At 40.7% G+C, this 19452-nt stretch overlaps 2 long non-coding RNA genes across 2 annotated transcripts in view; one reads left to right on the top strand and one right to left on the bottom strand.

Moving 5' to 3' along the window:
- Window positions 1–19452, bottom strand: part of LOC142600457 (uncharacterized) — a 136504-nt gene that overhangs the window by 42885 nt on the left and 74167 nt on the right. The gene's annotated exons all lie outside the window — the stretch shown is intronic.
- LOC142600458 (uncharacterized) overlaps window positions 12241–19452 on the top strand; it is a 99208-nt gene continuing 91996 nt past the window's right edge. Inside the window, exon 1 of the long non-coding RNA XR_012833949.1 lies at window positions 12241–12739. This is a non-coding gene — a long non-coding RNA (uncharacterized LOC142600458). The remainder of the gene's footprint in view (window positions 12740–19452) is intronic.

Raw genomic sequence — 19452 nt, 5'->3', positions numbered from 1 at the left:
CAACCAGCTTTCCCCAGCACCACGGGGATATCTCATTTCCACTACAGCTGCGCAGTTAATAAGCACTTGCTTTGATATCACATACTTTGTTATTTGTAAACGCGCAGTCGGGTTGGTCAGAACCTACGTGAACGCAGCCCAAGAGCCTGTTTCCAGCCTCAGCTGCTACTCACTGGCACACTGCGGGGGGGCAGGGAGGAAAGAAAAAGAAAAAGCTTCTCTCTGGGGGCTGAGCTTGTTTCCTATATAGTAATTTCTTAGAGGTGAATCTTCCTCTAACCTGGTTGGCTGATACAAATTGTACAGGGAACAACAGGAGGCTTGTCAGCACTGCTCCAGCATACAAATGAACGTAACAGACGGGTAGCATTAAACTCACCTAAAGATAAAATTATGGTCTTCAGTCATTGAGAAAGATGATAACTTAACCACAGGATGTATCGCAATTAGCTTCCTCAGCAGCCTACAGAAGCAATATATACAAATTACAAGATAATCTTCTGCAATTTGAAACCATTTAGGATCTTTAGCATCATACACTTGGATCAATTTAAATCTTAAAGTTGCTATCATCTTTCCTTCTTACTCAGAGATAAATATCTCCTCATTTTCTAGTGAAATACAGTAGATGTGTTTTTTTATCTGGCCTTACTGTATAATTTCTTTCAAGTTAGATGGTTGAACTATAACGAACTCCACGGGACTGTGGTTGCAAAGCAGAAGCAGCGCTGGCCACCTCAATATCTGTATTAGATCGCCCCCAGCGGCAAGGAATTGTAAAAGATTTTTGCAAAGAGAGGGGAAATGAAAATTTCCAACTGAGAAGTAGGTCTGCTGGCAAGGGGAAAAAGCATAAAATGCTGCATGTAGAAATCTTTAAGCTTTCATCCATTTCTAGGAAACTGGAATGGGAGGAGCATCCCTCCTACTCCTAAAGACATCTGCACTGTGGGGATACAGGGAAACTACTGTGGCACAAGCAAGGTTTTGGCAAATTAAAGCTTGTCAGAACCACAGAGAGCTTCCCGTTGATCTGTGTCTGCTTACACTTTCATTACAATTCTGTTGTTCTTTCTCCTGTTCCCCTTTGGACATATAATACTTAAATACTAGCTCAAGAACTTGAGAGGCTTGATTCTCTGCACAGCTTAAGAGTAGCCAAGATATTTCTTTCTATGGCCTTCTCCTTCCTCCTCCTGCCTTGTTTTTGACTTAGCATCTGGCAAAACTGGAAAAACCCTGGGACATAAAAATTCCCTTAACTGTGAGTAAGCACTCATTATTATGTCTTCTTTTATAAAATGGCTTGTTTGATTAATGCCTGTTTGCATGGAAAATTCTCTCCTCTCTTTTGCTCTCCCCTGCAATTGCTTTGCATTTCAGTGTCTGCTTTGGCAAGGGGAAGAAGCTGGATGCTGGGTTAAATCGTGGCCCCTTTCTGAGATCTGTGGGACTTTTGTTGTTCATTTCCATGGCACCAAGATTTGACCCTTATTCTTAACAGCTAGGGCCTCCAACAGTGGCCTACCGCACCACTTTAAGTCTCTGGAGCGAATAACCAAGTCCAAAGTTGCTATTCAAAATACCAGTGATTTTTCACAAGCCTGTTTAATTCATTAGGCTCATCCACTCTGCCTTGTTCAGACGAATCCAGTGAGCTGTGTTCTCTCATGCTGCCTTGCCTTCTAAGTGGCAACACTTTCAACTTTGCACAGAGTAAGAATTTACCCCAAACAAGTTTAAAAAAATAAAAATCCTTCCCTATTGAAATCTGAGCCTGATACTTGCAGATGTGATGATTTTAGAGTGACTGAATCCTTGCTATAGAAAGATGGCTATTTAAAACCCAAATAGGAGACTAACACTTTTTTTTACAAATCAGTCTTACTTGAGTTTATGGAAGCCAGTAATAGACCTGCAAACATCTATGTACTTGGCAATTACGGGTAGCTGTCTGGACTCACAGCCAATGAAATTAAACATTTGAGAGACTGATTCACGATATTATCTGGTTATGAAGCTAATTACACCTCTTGTAACTGTTGACAATGTATGATTATAGAGACAAAAATCTTGGTTTTGCTAGTCAAATTCCACGGCAGAGTATAGACAGAGAGAAAGGAAGAAAAGAAAAGAAATCAAAACAACCTTCTCATTTAAGCAAAGACTACCCGAGTCCAGAAAAAGAAGGAGAAAAAAAAAAAAAAAAAAAAAAAATCACACCCAGCAGGAACACTGAAGTTTGCCTTTAAAATGCTAAAGGAAATGATACATGAGTAAAAAGGTATACAGGGCTATTTTCAATGCATCTCTAAGTAAACATGTAAAGGCAAATTTGAAACCTGCAGAAAACTAGAATGGAAAAAAAATTATGAAAGAAAATCTTGAACACAACACACAGTTCCAGCTTTGCAAGTAAGGCAATACATTCCAGTACATCATGCAGATGCCAAGGCTTCTCTCAGACAAAAGGACATCTTTTTTGAGAATCAGAAGTCCTCTTTAGAATCAAGGATTGGATTCACACCCCTTGTGATCTACAGTCTCCTAGTTCCACACGTACAGTGTACAGCAGCTAATATAGAACTGAAATTGTAAGCCTTCCTTATTTTCCATGGTGTTGTTTAGTCTGTATGCTCATCCCATAGTTACTGATTTTAAACTTCTCCTCATTGCAATGAAGATTAAGTTAATTTCTCAAGTTATTACACTATAAAATCCTGTATGCTCAGAAAGCTATAGCTTTTTTTCATAACAATATTTGTTTTAAATCTCAATTACTACAGGACATATTTCCCAAACATTAACTGAATCTTAGATTTTTTTTCACGACAATAAAACCCAAAGCTTAAGGAGTCTGTTTCTTGTGAAATCCAAATTTTGAACAAGTCCAAAATTTTCTTAAGTTACCGCACTCATGGGAAAATTTCAGTGACCTTATTGAAAAGGAAATTTTGATTGTTTGTGCCTGCAGAGAAAAACTGAGAGCCAGAAGTAATGAACAAAAACCAAGTAAAGTTTATAAAAAAAAAAAAAAATCTGAGAATTTTAGTAGAGAGAGGAAAGGCTCATGATTTTTGCGCTTTTGATTGGCAAACTGCTACAAAATGAAGAATGAAGAAGTTTTCATGATTTTAGAATTAATATTCTACACTGGTCCCAAAGACCCTACAGGTCATGCTACAAAGCTTACCTATTTGCCATGACTCATAGATATTTAAAGGTCTCTGGCAAGAAGTAAGGATAGTGGCATGGCTTGCTTTTACCTTTGTTTAAGTACTGTATGGTTTTCTACAGAGCCATAGTTCTTCCTGTTTTCATTCTTTCTTTAATTTATCTAGAGGTGACCTGAACCCTCAGCTTGGCCTCTATATGCCCTATAAATGAAAAAAGCACTTTCATTTCTCTTAGTATAATTTTCCTCATCACCAATAATTTCTTCTAGCCCACTGCAGATGGACAGTAGAGGTAGGAAGAAGAGACCAGATTATCTGTTCTCAAGAATGGTATTTCCTCAATTTGTTATATTGATACTGCTGTTAAAATTTTCTTTCCAAAGCCACAGGTAAACCTAATAGCTACAAAGAAGATGATGAAAATAACACTTGGAAATGGTATCCATCTCTCCTGATCAGAAACCAGTCAGCCCCCAAAAAAATTGTACTTGAACTTTTGAATTTAAAATGTAACTTTACTCAGCCTCACAGAAATCAGAATTGAATTTGGGATTGTCCTGGTTTTGGCTGAGATAATTTTCTCGTTAGTAGTTGGTACAGAACCATGTTTTGGATTTAGTATGAGAATAATACTGATAACACACCAGTGTTTTTTAGTTGTTGCTAGGTAGTTATAGTGTTTACACTAAGTCAAGGACTTTTCAGCTTCCCACACCCTGCGGGGTGCCCAAGAAGCTGGGAGAGCACAGCCAGGACAGCTGACCCAGGCCATCCAAAGGGATATTGCCTGCCATATAGCATCATGCTCCATATAGAACTGGGGAAGCTAGCCCGCAGGTGGGATTGCTGCTCAGAAAAAGACTGGGCATCGGGGTTGTTGGTTTTTTCCCCTGCATGTGGTGAGCAATTGCATTTTTGTATCACTTGGTTTATTTATTATTATTATTATTCTCTTCCTTTGTTAACCTGTTAGACTGTCTTTATTTCAACCCATGAGGGTTTTTTTTTCCATTCTTCTCCCCATCCCCTTGGGGGAAGAAGTGGTAAGCAAATGGCTGCGTGGTGCTCAGTTACCTGCTGGGGTTAAACCATGACAAGGGTTCACAAAGCAAAAGGGAAAAAATGGTACATTAATGTTCTAACCTCTGTCGATGTTTTAAATGTGAAAACTGCTATTCTTTTAAGCAAATCTACTAGTTTTGGAAGCAATATAGGTAGGCTGTACTTAAACTAAATTGTGTATCATTCATATTCTATTCATTCAGAAATTCACTGTAAATTTTAGAAACTTTAGGGAAAAGAGAGCAGAAATGTGCTGAAGTATGCTTATAATGATCAGGTTTTGGAAGAGTGAAGTTTATAGCATACATGCTTTAGTCACCTACTTTCATACACGCATGACAGCAAAGCCTGACTGGTTAGCGCTGGGAGCAAACTTCTGATGAGTATTTAAAGTGTGATAAGAAGATAACTCACTTTTTTCTAAGAATAATCTTATATCCTAACCATAGAAATGTGAGCTGCCCACAGCCACGCACAGATACAGCCCTGAAAATGCCATTCCCTTTCATGGTTGTAAACCAAAACAACAAATCATTTCAGTAAGATCATTTTCTGTTTTCTGCTTGTTTCTACAAATAAAGGCAGGCATGGGCCTATCCCATTTTCAAACAACAAAAAAAAATCATTTGGGGATTTAACAATAATCTAATTTGTGTTAACCATGGCACAACAAACTTTTTCCTCAAAGCTGAAGCACAAACAGCTTACACACATTTTCCATGTGTGGTTTTTTTCTTTGTGTGTCTGTGAGCTGCTGAGACTGTTTTCATTAAAACAAAGAAAAAACCACTTCCCGTATGAATCAGAGTTTCATATTTAAACTGCAGGATTCCTCATTTAATGGTTTACTTGTTGATTGAATTAGTATGGATGTTTAGCAAAGGTGGACCAACTAGAAAAAACAGAGTAAGAGGACAGGGAATACCATTACAGAATAGAAACAGGGGAAAGTGAGACTCAATTAGCATAGTGCCAGAGCAAACAGATATGACATGAGAACTTGTACCTCCACCCCACCATTTCCATCAATGTTAATTTGTGACATATTTCCATGCCCTATGAAGTAAACACAAGCTTTGAGGCAGGACTGTGAGAACAACCTTGCTTACAACTAATATCAGAAAAAGACACAAGACAAATTACACGAGCTTGAGCTATGGTGGCTGGTCTTGGCACTGTCAGTGTACCTCGTCCAAAATCTGCCTTAGTGAAGCCAGGCGTTCACTCAAAATGTTCTCACGCTTCATAGCGCAGCTTTTTTGTCAGTGAGCTACGTGGTGGGCACCCTCTTGGAAAGACGGCAGGATGGGTACGAAACTGGGTGGTAAGACACGTGCTGCAGGACAAGCCACTTGCTGTAGCTGGACCACCAGAACCGAGAGAGTTCCCCATCAGGTGACACTGATAGACCCATGGGACCCTCAAGACAGCAGTAGGGTACAGACAGCAGATTTGGCACCTGGACCATGGATTTGGTATCCCTATATATAGGGCTGAAGGGCTGAATGGCAGCTCTAGGCTTCATCCCATCCCAAAGCCTTAATGAGCTCTGCACGATGAGACATCACTTGTAGGCATCCAAGGTTTGCACTTTTGAAAACAAGACCACGGTCTCTCAGTTAGTCAGGATCTTTTAGTAGATAATCTTTTTCTTTGCCTTAGGTGAGGGCTTGGTACAATTGTTTCTTCTGAACGCTTCTCCCATGGCAATAGAAGTCACCCTACTGACCAAGTTTAATGGGATTTGAACTCACTGCTGTTTTCTGCCAAGAAAGCAGAATCTTTTAGCTTTCTACGTACAGGAACACAGATGTTAAAATTAGCCACAAGCAGTATATTGCTCCCTGAATACAAGAGAAAGGTACTGCAATTTACTGCACAAAGGAAATTAGTAAAAACCAGTGAATCCGCTAGTAACGTTTAAGCAAAGCGTTCTCTGGTTTGCCAAGATGACTGCCACGCACACAAACATCACAACGTGTACATTTGGGTTTGGTTGGATCAATCAAGAACCACTGCAGGGTCACGGCGGATAGCACTGTTACTTACTTTAGCATCTTATAACCAGCGTTGAGATGCTTTTTAAGCCATGAGGCACAGAGCACATGGAAACCCAGATCACTTTTTCTGTGCCTCTTACTGCTTCTGTTTCTGATGGTAACATAACCATTTCTGCAGTGAGTACCTCAGTTAATACCCGTAACATTTCTGAGGCCAGTGGAGGAGCTGATTGTTTTCTACCAACTGAGATTCTACCTCGTTTCCTACAGCATGGCAAGCTCTAGTGATTGTAAAATTATGAGCAGGTAGAGAAGAAAACACTCTCAGAGCTCCTGCTCATTTGGATTCTGTTCAAACTAACCGTGAGACAGGGCTGCAGAACCAGGCCCTACTACAGCCCAAATAGGTTGTTTCTGCTTCCCATTCCTAGGCCTAGCACTGACGTGTGCAAAATTCTAGGGTTTTTCTCTCTTTCTCTCAAACAGAAAGCAGTACATATTTTTAAAATGCAAAATTATTTAGAACAGTGAGCAGAAGGCATCTGGACCGGTAAGTATTTTTTGTCTTCCTTACAGAGCAGTATTTCCATGAGCGTCTCAGGGCTTCCTTCTGCCACAGACACTCTGATGTCCGATAGGCACCGAGTTCTGGATCCTGCAGCCTGCAAACCTCGCTGCCTTCTCGCTTCTACCTGGCCACCTGCTTTTGAGAACTTCACAGACAATTCACACATCGCAGGCCACTGTCAAATTCGGTTCAAACAGACCATGAGTTCATAAAAGATTGGTCACGTCATGTGGAAGGAGAGATTAATAATTAACACAATCTGTCCTAAGGCATAATGACTATTTCTTTAGGAAGCATGCCTAACAAAAAGAGAGAAACACGTTCCTGCTTTATTAACAACCACTTACAGGCCAACTTTTGCTCTTGTTTATACAGCTATAAACCCAGAATTACTCTGATTCACCAGCTAACTTCAGTGACAGTGGAGGATAACCTGAAGTACTTAACTGGACCGACATATACATACCACCTAACTACTGTTTATGAAAAATGATGGGGGCGGCACATATTAAATCTTTGAACAACTCCTCGCTTATGTTTGGCAAATTAAAACATCTGAAATAGCAGGTTAGAATTCAGAGTACTGTATGGCATATTTTAATTTTCCCTTTTTAGTAGCACACAAGAAATAAGACTATTTTAAAAGATTCTGTAAAAAAAACTGTATTCCATTGCCTGAGGAATAGTATTTTCACAGGATGTTGCTAATCCAAACATCACAAAATAAACAAAGCAAAATGAGCTTCCTTTGTTACTGACTACTGCTACATTATAGTAAAAGAATTATAAATCTGGGTTCATTTTTTCCTATCATTGTCTTATGCCTACTTTTGCATTCTATTGGATTAGAACAGATTAATTTGTTTTAGTTTTCTTTCTAGCCACTTTTCATGTCCTGGCTCAGTAACAAGGCTCTATTTTTTTAAAAAAGAACAAAGTCTCAACATCTTCCATAAATTTTCCATTCATGCTACAGTTGCTTAAAAAAAAATTAACAACTTTAATATTTAGACTTAGACTAGCTGGCAAAGCAAATTTCTCGGTAAGTGACAACACTTCTTCAGATAGTTGTCTTCAGCTCATTTTTTAACACTTTATACCACTTCATTGCTTCAAGCCCCAGATCATTTATTCTAGCTGGCTAGTGAGCTGAATTCTTGCTCTTACTCCATCATTGACTGCTCTGACAGGAAAACCTCCGCCATTGCCAATGGAAGAACAAGACATGGCTTTATGTTTAACAAAAGCAAAAAAAAAAGGGGGGGGGGGGGGAACCCCCACAAAACCACCTTACAGGCATTCTCCTCACCTGTCAGACTGCATCTCCACTTGCCCTGAAAGCCACCTTGCTGGTCAGGGCAGTGTTGATGACTCCCGTGGAAAGCAGGGAAGCCAGCCCCAGACACACAGCCTCTCCTAACTTTGAACTGGGAGTACTCGTGCTGCTGCCACCCCAGCAGGTACCCTCGGCCAGGCAGGGCATACCAGCACCCTCTCCTGTCTGCAGGAGGGCACCTACCTGTCTGCAAGGGCACCTACCAAACCAAAATTCCCCCAGGCAGCCTGCCTACCTTCTGCCCTTAATCAGGTGGATTGCTGGCCTTTTGTTTCACCAGCTGAAAGGCAGCAGGTAAGTCACAGGAGGCTTCTCCAACAGGTCCCAGCCCGTGTCATCCCAGTTCCTAAACCGAGCTGTACTGGGCACAGTGGGGGAAAGCAGAAGAAGGAAACAGCTAAAATTCTGGGCCTAAGGAAAACATAGATCGCCTCCCTTCCACATAATCTCAGGCAATCCATCCGTCCTACCTCACAGCTGCAGACTAGAGAAAAGATGACTCCTTTATCTACTGTTTCAACCACGGACTCTTTCAACGGTCAGAGTGTGTTTGCACAAGACCTGGCAAAACGGGGCCATGCTATTGTTTGGAGTCTCCCAGTCCTACCCTCATATAGACAACAACAACAATTACGACTAGAAGCAAAGGTATTCTTATGCTGGATCACTTTGAAACCTATGCACTGAATGTAAGCATTCTCCAGTGGATTCAGCTTCATTTTCTGCAGCGTATACAGCAGTGTGCTGTTACCCATGGTAATTGACATTTGCACTAGCCTGGTTACAATGAAGATCAATCTGATTCCTTCCTAGTAACAACAGAGAGTCATCTGGGATGACAGATTTTAGCCACTAACTTAATTGATCATACTGATAAGAGATTTTGGGAAATATTATTCTAGCCTACCAACACAAATCAAATCGGACAAGCAGACCCAGAAAAAGGTGAATGACTTTCCCAGAAACATGGTTTTACAGTATTCAAGGGCTGTGAATGTTATTTTGATACAGGGCAGGGAAAGAAAATTGTAAGAATGATACAGGAAGTTTAGAAAACACAATGGCCAAGTCCTTAAACTCATTAGCTCTTTTCCCCGTGAAAAGTAACACCGAAAACTCCTCACGCTCTAGGGCAGTAATGGCAGCAAATCTGGGCTACTACACACTGCCGTGTAACGCCAACCTTTTAAAGCAGCGTGGCTTTGCAGGCTGCTAGCGATCTGCAGAGCGAAGCTGGGAATCACTGCTCTTGACAATGCGACTTCAACGAATCTTGAGTGGACTAACAACAGCGCTGCCTACATCCAAGGTCAAGTTGTTCTGCTGGCTATAATTTTGCATTTGATTTCTAAAGCTGGGACAAGTAGAATGGTGACGAATCCAGTACCTCTTCACTTATAGGTCACTTAAATATCAAACTACTAACTTCTGCTGTAACTCCTGGGATTTGCCTCATAAGCTTCAATCCGGAGCGCTCTGCTCTAGCAGCAGCAGCCTCGAGGAAAGCGTCGAGCCTTATCCTAAGCCTTCTCGTGGAGTCAGGTTGCACAGTAACAAGGAATTCCTGGCACTGCGGTACAGTAAACAGTTCTTCCATGTCCAGGATATAACACCAGAACAGATGATAATAAATAAGCCACTTCAACAGGGCTGTGAAAAATGATCCATGACATATCTGTAGTGAAGCAAATGTCATCTCAGAACAGGCTTGTCTGGATGCCTACAGGAGAGTGCACCAACCGTCTGGCTCAAATTTGCAGCCCACTACTAGTATGGCGCTGTGAGCATATTGGTGACTGAGTAATTCTGCACAGCGGTTCTCTACCTGCTGAGCGTTCTTTCAAGCTGTTAGCGTCATAGCGTATCAAACGGTCTGTCACAAACCTGTTTATCACCCCTTTCCCAAATTCAGGCAGGTATCCAGCAGCAACCATTCAGCATGGATATATGCACACGTAAGCATTAGCTCTCTAGTAGGCTGAACCACTGCATCTAATTCAGGGCAGAATTACAGCCCTTGTGTATTTTGAGATCACAACAGTCACGTGGGATTAGAAGTGCAGCTCCTGACATTAAAAGCCTCTCTTCATGTTCACTTGAAGAGCCATTCACAAAAGCTAACTTCAGCCTGGCGAGACCACGTTTCTTTCTATAGTCAGTGGAGAAGCGACTCCAATGGAGAACAAGGTGATCCAGAACAGAAACCTGACTTAACTCTTCTGGTGGCCCTCTCTCTATTCACTGCAGTCTAGAGAATCTTTGCAAATACTCCCTCCTTTTATGCTGTCAATTCCTAAGACTTTATGGTGAATCTCATAGCATTTGATCTATCTCCTGAAGGCCCTTTTTCTAAAGTCATTTAGTTTTATAGTAATCTTGGCTTTTACTAAATACATATATAAAATAATTACTACATATATATGTCTTGCTGTGGTGGAAAAAACTTTAAGGTGTGAAGTCCAGAAATTAAGAGGAGAGACAAAATAAAAGTAAACGAGAAATTACTGCAGCTTTTTTTTTAAAGCCAAACTCATTTCAGAGCTTGACACTAGCAAAACTCAATTCTGTCTTACTGTAATAGTCTAAGTAGTAATTTGCAAAAGGAAAACCTACACTTGCCTTGTGTCTTGCTCCAAGGCAGGGGTTTTTTTATAATACATTCAATGTTTGGTTTTCTCAAATTCCCACATATATTAGAATTCCATACTGTTTGTCATTTTAAGACAAAATTAGGTTTTTATGGTAGATTGGAGAAAAGTTTGCCTCTTTTTAATATCTGCACACATAAAAATTGTAATAAGTTTTCCTAAAACATCATGAGTATTACTTATGACTGACAGTCACAGTTGCTTTAAATAAAAAGGACTTCTAAAGAGTGTATTATAAAACTCTGTTAATTCTCAGGAAACATCAAATAAAATGACCATTTCAGAAGTCATTTCAATATCTTTAAGATCATGTCCAGAAGTTTAGATGTTGTTCAAAGAGAGAAACAGTCTTAAGTATATGCTACCATTGTTAGCTGATGATTTTCCAGGAATGAAGTCAGTATTTTAGGTCAGTTTCTCTTCCTCCTCTGGATAATTTTGGTAGAGTTGTTCTTGTATTATGGTTACAATCATCAGATGAAAATAGGGGAGCTGTTCCAACAATTTGGAATAATTTACTTTTCCAAGGGAACTGATGACACGATACCCGAAACACCAAATCTGAGGTGATAGGGACTATGATTTTATTTAAATGTTAGATTGCTTTAAACTGTCTCAGACTGGATTTTTAAAAATTAAGGTACGATTAATTAATCCCCACATCTCCGATAAAAAAATTCTTCCCATATAACTTCCCTAGTATTTTGAGAAAAAATAAAAATTATCCACTTTATTTAACATCCTCTGTGGACCACAGAAGTCTATTCTGCATACCAGTGGATACCTCTATTAGGAAATTACTCAATATATATTCAGTCTACATTTTCTTACATTAAAGTATTAAACTTCCTCTTAGCCCCACCCTCTGGTCCATACTAAACACAGCCTTTTGGGTTTTGGCATTAAAATCAGAGGATGATTAGCAGAGCATTGATGTAATCAACTTCCAGCTATTCCAGATGTATACGGGCACATTTTGGGGTTTTGTTCCTCTTTCTAGACTCATTGTTATGATGAAGAGCATTCTTTTTTACCATTGAAAGGAGGATGAAGAATCTCCCTAAGGGAAGAAAGAACTTCCTAATACAAAAATAAAGTACTAGAGAATACAGGCCTAGCCCATTTATAAATAGATGGCATGTAAGAAACAATAGGAAAATGCTTTTTCCTTGGTAAGTAAAGGTCATGAACAGTGAAACCTACTACTCCATTCCAAGTGGAAAACAGGGGAAGCTTATACCTCCAGTGAAGTCCCCAAACATATCCATCCTTTGAACTTATTGTACTACCTCACAAGGTTCAGTACTGGGGCCAGTCCTGTTTAATATCTTTATCAGTGATCTGGACAAAGGGATCAAGTGCACCCTCAGTAAGTTTGCAGACGACAGCAAGTTAGGTGGGAGTGTTGATCTACTTGAGGGTAGGAAGCTCTACAGAGGGATCTGGACAGGCTGGATCGATGGGCCGAGGTCAACTGTATGAGGTTCAACAAGGCTCAGTGCTGGGTCCTACACTTGGGTCACAACAACCCCATGCAATGCTACAGGCTTGGGGCAGAGTGGCTGGAAAGCTGCCTGGAGGAAAAGGACCTGGGGGTGTCGGTCGACAGCCGCCTGAATATGAGCCAGCAGTGTGCCCAGGTGGCCAAGGCGGCCAACAGCATCCTGGCTTGTATCAGAAATGGTGTGGCCAGCAGGACTAGGGAAGTGATTGTCCCCCTGTACTCGGCACTGGTGAGGCCACACCTCGAGTGCTGTGTTCAGTTTTGGGCCCCTCACTACAAGAAGGACATTGAGGTGCTGGAGCGTGTCCAGAGAAGGGCAATGAAACTGGTGAAGGGTCTTATGAGGAGTGGCTGAGGGAACTGGGATTGTTTAGCCTGGAGAAAAGGAGGCTGAGGAGAGACCTTATTGCTCTCTACAACCTCCCTGAAAGGAGGCTGTAGCCAGGTGGGCATCAGTATCTTCTCCCAAGTAAGAAATGATAGGACAAGAGGAAATGGCCTCAAGTTGTGCCACGGGAGGTTCAGATTGGGGATTAGGAAAAATTTCTTCACTGAAAAGGGGTTCTCAAGCATTGGACCAGGCTGCCCAGGGAAGTGGTTGAGTCACCATCCCTGGAGGTATTTAAAAGACAGATAGATACGGTGCTTCGGGACATGGGTTAGTGGTGGACTTGGCAGTGTTAGGTTTATGGTTGGACTCTACATTAAGGGTCTTTTCCAACCTAAATAATTCCATGATTTTACCTGAACCCTAGTGTAATCTGCTTGTGACACATAACATAGTTTCCTTAAGCACAGATGCACACACTTATACACACTCAGCAGCAAGACCTTCTTGGCTGACACATAATTAGTTTATCCATATCCCATAACCTAAATTGGTATTCTTCATACCACTGGTTAATACACAAATCAAAGAGAGAGCAAGAAAGGTCAGAAATAAGTGGTAAATACTTGGTCTACTTATCCACTGAGCTCTGGGTTGCCACAGCTGCAGGACTACCTGTATCCAAGCTAAAGATCCAGGAAGGTTAAAGTATGCATACACCATGTCAGACAGCCCTACCATGAATGAAAACATGGTAGCTCCGTGTTTCAAGACCAGGAGGAAGGTAATCCCAGTGAGGAAGTCCCCCAAATGGTCAGTCACTTAAGTGGCTGACTGCAAGGGTGGGATTTGGTTCAAGATTAAGGCACTTAATATGCAGTAAGTGTCTGAAATCCTATTACAGCCAAGGGAAACCTACTCAATATAGTCCATAAAGGCTACAGAACCATTCTGCTGACATCTGAGAGGTGTCTACTCCAAAGTAAACTAAATAATTTGGTTTCATTAACTGCATTGATGTGACTGCCATTGACTATAATGGGAGTGGAATGGAAATATGAGTGATTCTATGAATTCATACACAAGTATCTACAGTTACTCTGGGTCTCTAGAAACCTCATTTAGGGGGTTTAATCCTGGGCCAAATTCCACTCAAATGGCAGGAGGAACCCTGCAAGGAAGAGGACTTGTGGAGCCAAAGGCTGCGTTAGGATTATGAGACTTAACTCTTGGATGCGCACAGGGAACAAAACCTCTGTGTTCACTGGGGAACGGTGTGCTGCAGATGTTGGAAGCTGCTCACTGTCGGATTGGACCTTCCAGAAGACTCTGGTAAAGACAGACCCACGAGTGACTTTATTTAAAACAGAGTTCTGTCACATTTCCTTAGTTGCTATATTTAGCTGTGCTGACTTACAGACTGACAGTCTGGTCAGAAAAAGGACCGACAGTCAAGTGGATCCCTTCAGGTGCATGCGGTTGTGGGAACGTGACACTTGGCACTCAGGTTCATTGAACTGCTGGAGGCAACCTCAAGAACAACATCACTTTTACCTTCACAACAATACACCCCAAAAGGGCATCCTGTGAGACGGGGCTTGGCAGCAGAGCAGCACAACATGTATGGGCCTGTGACATGTGAACACACCAGCTCTGCTGCCCCTTGCTCACTGCTGCACCTAGACCTCCTGCTCTGTGACAGTAATGGTGGGCCCTGACTGGAGGTCCCAGCTGCCAAATTCTAGCATAGCGCTGCCCAGAGCTGCAGTCCCACTGAAGCACCAGGACCAATGTCTAAAGCACCAATTCTCAGAGCAACCCAGGGATAACTAGATCTAGAAATATACAGAAAAAGAGCAAAAGATGTATTTGAATTAACTGGTTCCTCCCATTCCTTTCCCTGCCAATCCCCTTCTTACACAAGAAGATGTCATCAGTCTGATAATTACAACACCCACATCCCTATTACCATAAGAAAAAAGCAAGGTAGATGCCCTTTATTGTGACCTTCGGAAGTCCTGTGCACCTTTCTTGCTGCTCCCCTAGCCATAACAGGCCAGCGCTAACCTATGTGCTCACCTGATGACTCCACGACAGCCCTCCGCGGCAGATGCTGTCTGCAAAAGCCTTTTCCCTGCAAAACGGCAGAGCCAGCCTGCAACAGTTCTATTCATAGAGCAAGAGAGAGAAATCTTCTCAGGATTGGAGGCTCCTAGGTGAGCAGCTACAGAAACTGATCCAAATGTTTCCCTTGTATTACATGATCAGTGAGAATGTGTGTTTTCATTTGCATTTTCACCCTTTGGTTTTCTGCATTTGGTAAATACTGGCAAAGTAAATGTTAAGATGTCAGCTCTCTCTTCTAGGAAGTGATTGACAGTCCCCAAGTGCTCTGGGCTTTTTATAACCAATGTGACTGACAGCTTTTAAGTAGAAGCAGTTCGTGCAAGTTTCAAACGTTAGTTGTCTGCATGAATAACGTGGAATATTGGCTTTTCTTGTATCTATCTAATGGTATTTCCTCCTGCGTCGGCAGCCACTCTAAACCCTCAGTTGTTAAAAGAAAAAAAAAAAAAAAAAGTCTGTGTTCTCTGCTCTGCACATTTCTAAAGCTCTCAGTCTAACAAAAGGCAAAGTCAACCAATGCCTGTATTTTAAGTCCTTGCATTTCAAAGCAGTGCAGCAGCAAATAACTCATTTCTTTTCACATCAGCCTTAGCTAAAAGATGATGGTGTCTCGTACAGTAACATTTCTATTTAATCATTTTCAAGCGTTCTGCACCAAAAACACTTTCAAGAAATCCAACACTATTATCATCCCGTCAGTGCACCCAATCAAAGCAGTTTGCAACCATGCCACCAAGTCCAGTATACCTCTTGCCCTGCTCTTCTAATAACATTAAGGCAAACAGGTACGCTAAACATTATGAATTTAAGGTAAATACCAGAAACGTACACACTACTTCACAAATAAATGTGACAAAATTAGCATCTTTTACAGTTCTGCATTTCAAGTCCAAACATAGGTGAACGACAAAATAATCTCTTTAGTGCATGAGCAATTGATCATTTAAATGCACCTATTTTACTTTGCAACAGACAAGTAATTTAAGTGCTGTTGGTAAGCGCATTTCAACCGTGAGGTAGTAACTTGTAAAAAATGTTGCTGGCCATTCTTCCCAAAGAGACTGAAGGATCTAACAGTGTTCATTTACTGAACAAGTTTCCCGGAATAGATTTGAAGTAGAAGTAGTTGAAGGACAACCTGGTTATCCAAAATTGCAGAAATATCCTTAATTTCATGTATACTTTTACACTGAAATACTTTAATTTTGTGCTTCTTCCATGCTGTGTAACTCTGCAAGTGTTTTCAGTGTGAGCACTTTCAGTGTGAATCAATCAAAAAACCCATCTTTTGCTTTCTGAATAAAGCAAGAGGATAGACGCTCCACATAAAGCTGGGCTACTCAAGCGAAAAAAGCCCATTTCACACAGGAAAACAACAACAACAACAACAAAGTCAAAAAGCAAGGTCCTTTTGTATTTGGCCACCATGACAAAGATCAGGTGAAGGCACGCTCCCTTGACTCTTCCATTTTCCAACCCTGGCTCAGCACGACTAACCCCCATCCTCCCAGAGGAAACATCCAGGTACTGCCTAACACCAGGGAAGACACAGACTGAGCAGCCAGGACACGACAGACTCAAACTTTGCATCAAAGCAGTGCCTGTCCTCTGTGCTTTTCTGCCCCGGATGACGCAGCCCTGTGGCTCAGATGAATGATACAGAATATATAGCGTGGCAGATATACACTTGCTTTTCAGTTCCCTATGAATTTCTCTTTGCTGAACTGCATGTCAGCTCAAGAAAGTGAAGCTGGACAGTCAGTAGGACACTATTTAGCTTTTACAATGCCATCAACATAAAAAGATTACCAAGTAATTGTTAGGATACAGAACAGATCTTTCCAAGCCTGTAAATATTGCATTCCTCTTAGTGGAGAGTATTTGGTTTCCTATGAAAGAGAAACCAGTTGTATATTAAAGTGATATTCCACCTTACTTTCTTGGATATAGTGCAAGATTTTTTTTTTATAGTTGCCTTTTCTTGTTCAGTTACATCACTTCAACGATTTTTTTTTTTTAAAGGAATGTAAGTGACCATCATTTGTTAACTGTACAACATGATCTACCTCAAAGAGTAATACAATTTCCTCTTCTTTGCAGCTTCTCATTTTTCTCAACTTTAATGCAGTTGTGTAAGATTTTCCCCTCCCCAGAGGGCAGGCAATAATGAGGTTAGGTTGGTATCTTTATGACACTGACCTTAAAGTTCACTTAATTTTCTCTCCCATCTCCCACCCCCGCCCCAGCTTTCCTTAAGTCTCTTCTGATTCATTTTTTACTGTTCAATATCCCTCAAAAGAGAAACTGGACACAGATAAATCATTTTACCTCAAAATTTATCAGTGTGAAAAATAAACAAATCGTTGCCCAGCAAACGTAGAAAGTTACTTTAATCTTTAGTATCAACTGTGTGCATTCATTTTCTTTCTTTTTATGAAGAACAAATTCCAACTTGAAAAATGTTAGAAAAGGGCCAGAATACTAGGTTTGTTTCCTTTAAAGAAATGAACTCACTTAATCCTGCTAAGATAAATACTTTTCCAAGTTTAGAGATCAGTGCTTCATTTATACTGTATTTAGGTACTATGAACAGTTAAAAATTTTGGATTTCCTCCGAGTAATTGATTTGAACATGCTCAGCAACATTGCTTAATCTAAGCCACATTATCTTCTGGAAATGTTCTCTATTTATCTATGTCTTTAAGGCTGCAAATTATACCCTAAACAGAGCTAGTGAAAGTTCTACACAACTACAAGTTGCTTTCTCAGTTTTTCAAAACCTCATGCTCCCCACAAACAAGTGGCAGCAAAAAGAGGAAGAAATATGTCTGCAGTTGAGTGGGTTAGGAAAAAAAAAAGATATTTTCCCATGGATAGCAGTGTTTCAAGTATCTATACAAAATAACCTGAATTTAGGATACTTTCAGTTTAAATTCCTTCCTCCTCAAACCATTCACTTCAGCACTAATACACACCACCTGCATTTTTTAGAGGCTAGAAAACCAGAATCAGGTTCTGACAGTATGCATTTGCTAAAATAACATTCATATATTTTACTTGCCATATTAGCAAAGATTTAGCTAGAAATGATTTATTACAGAACATTCCACTTGGCATCTGCTAGACACATTGGATACTGCCAAGGTTAGCTACGCAGGAGTTTTCCCTGATTCCAACCTCTGTTTCAGAGGAATATTATTAAGATGAGGAATATACATTTGTGATGGGTATATAATGATTACAACACAATCAGAAAATAAGATGCTCTTCTGAGATTACTTCGTTATCCCCCCAGTACAATTCTCAAAGAAGCCCTAGGAAATATAAAAAGAAGAGAGAAAGTAGTTCTAGATTTTCACAGAATTCTTCAACTTACCATAACAGAACTGCAGTTACAGAAAAGTCAGGGAGTAGGTCAGTAGCAGAGTATGAATTCCTGAGCCATGAGATAGAAGATGTTTTTCAAGTTCAGCAGTGCTGGTATCTAAAGTTGGGACTTTCACCTGGTCCGTTGGCGTATAATGAAGCAGCACAACAAGGCTCTAGCTAATGCACTCAGTAAGAGGATAGCATCCAAAGAAACATGGTATATATAAACATGGAATAAATAAATTTGCCCCTGTTTTGTGGTGTGGTCATGCACTGCTGTGCAGAATGGTTCCTTACACCCCAAAGTATGTGATTTTGGACAAATGTAGGCTTACACAGCAGATATCTGTCAGGTTATCTGTGTTCTGGATAGAGCATGTTACCATTTAGTTTTGTTCTGTTTTTTAATGATGGAATTCCTTTCATTCTTCAAACTGGACTTTAGCTGGTGTAATAAAGCAGGCAGATCAAACCAGTTTCCATACAGGCTGGAGACAAAGCTTCTTTTCCATCTTATTGTAAGTTTCCTGCATGAAGATCTGTTGACTGCCATTTGGTATTGTTCATAGACAGTGACATTTCTGCGTGATAGCGGGGTTTCACAAAGCCTCTGTGTCCTCCCTGACTCAGCTAGGAATATGTTGGTAGGACTGGAATGAGTCGGCCTATTCTGAACTGCTCAGGGACCGCGGGATTACATGAAGAATGTCTGCAGTGACTCAGAGATGTTGTGCTTGCAGAGAGAGTTGGGACTAACCTTTCTCTGGCGAATGCCTGGTGGAGTGCTTAAGGTGCAGCAGCAATTAGGGAAAGTAATCTTATGTCGATAGGGGATGATCTGGAAAGTTCAGTAACGGACACTGGTAATTTACAACCTTAATAGGAAAGATGTCTCTTTTGCAGCCAGCTGTGTCATGTAAAAGAGAGAGAACATATATAATTCAAGAAGGTATTAGAAAGTTAGGATTTCAAACCACTGTTTTTTAAAATGTTCCTGCTTCCCTATTCTCTTCTGTTTTACATATCCCAGATCTGTCATAGCTGTAAAACAGGAAATAAGCGTAAAAAATTCCTATCCTTTGGGAAGAATTGAGTTAGCGTAACGTAATATTCTCTAGCTAGCCGTCAACAGCTATAACAACTGCTTAGCTGTAACAGCTTCCTGATCTACTTTTCGAGGGACGCTTTCTTGAGCTGACATATTCTAATGACAATACCTATGCTCAGGGCCTCTAGAATGTAGTTTTTAAGTGGCACATATCTTAAGCTCTGTTGCATTTTGACAGGTCTATGAATTACATACAATTAAACCCCAGTAACTGAATACAGTGATT

This window comes from Balearica regulorum, chromosome 2, assembly GCF_011004875.1.
Source record: "Balearica regulorum gibbericeps isolate bBalReg1 chromosome 2, bBalReg1.pri, whole genome shotgun sequence".
NCBI classification, from domain to species: Eukaryota; Metazoa; Chordata; class Aves; order Gruiformes; family Gruidae; genus Balearica; species Balearica regulorum.
The sequence above is the reverse complement of the archived record's forward strand: the minus strand, read 5'-3'. Positions and strand labels throughout refer to the sequence as shown.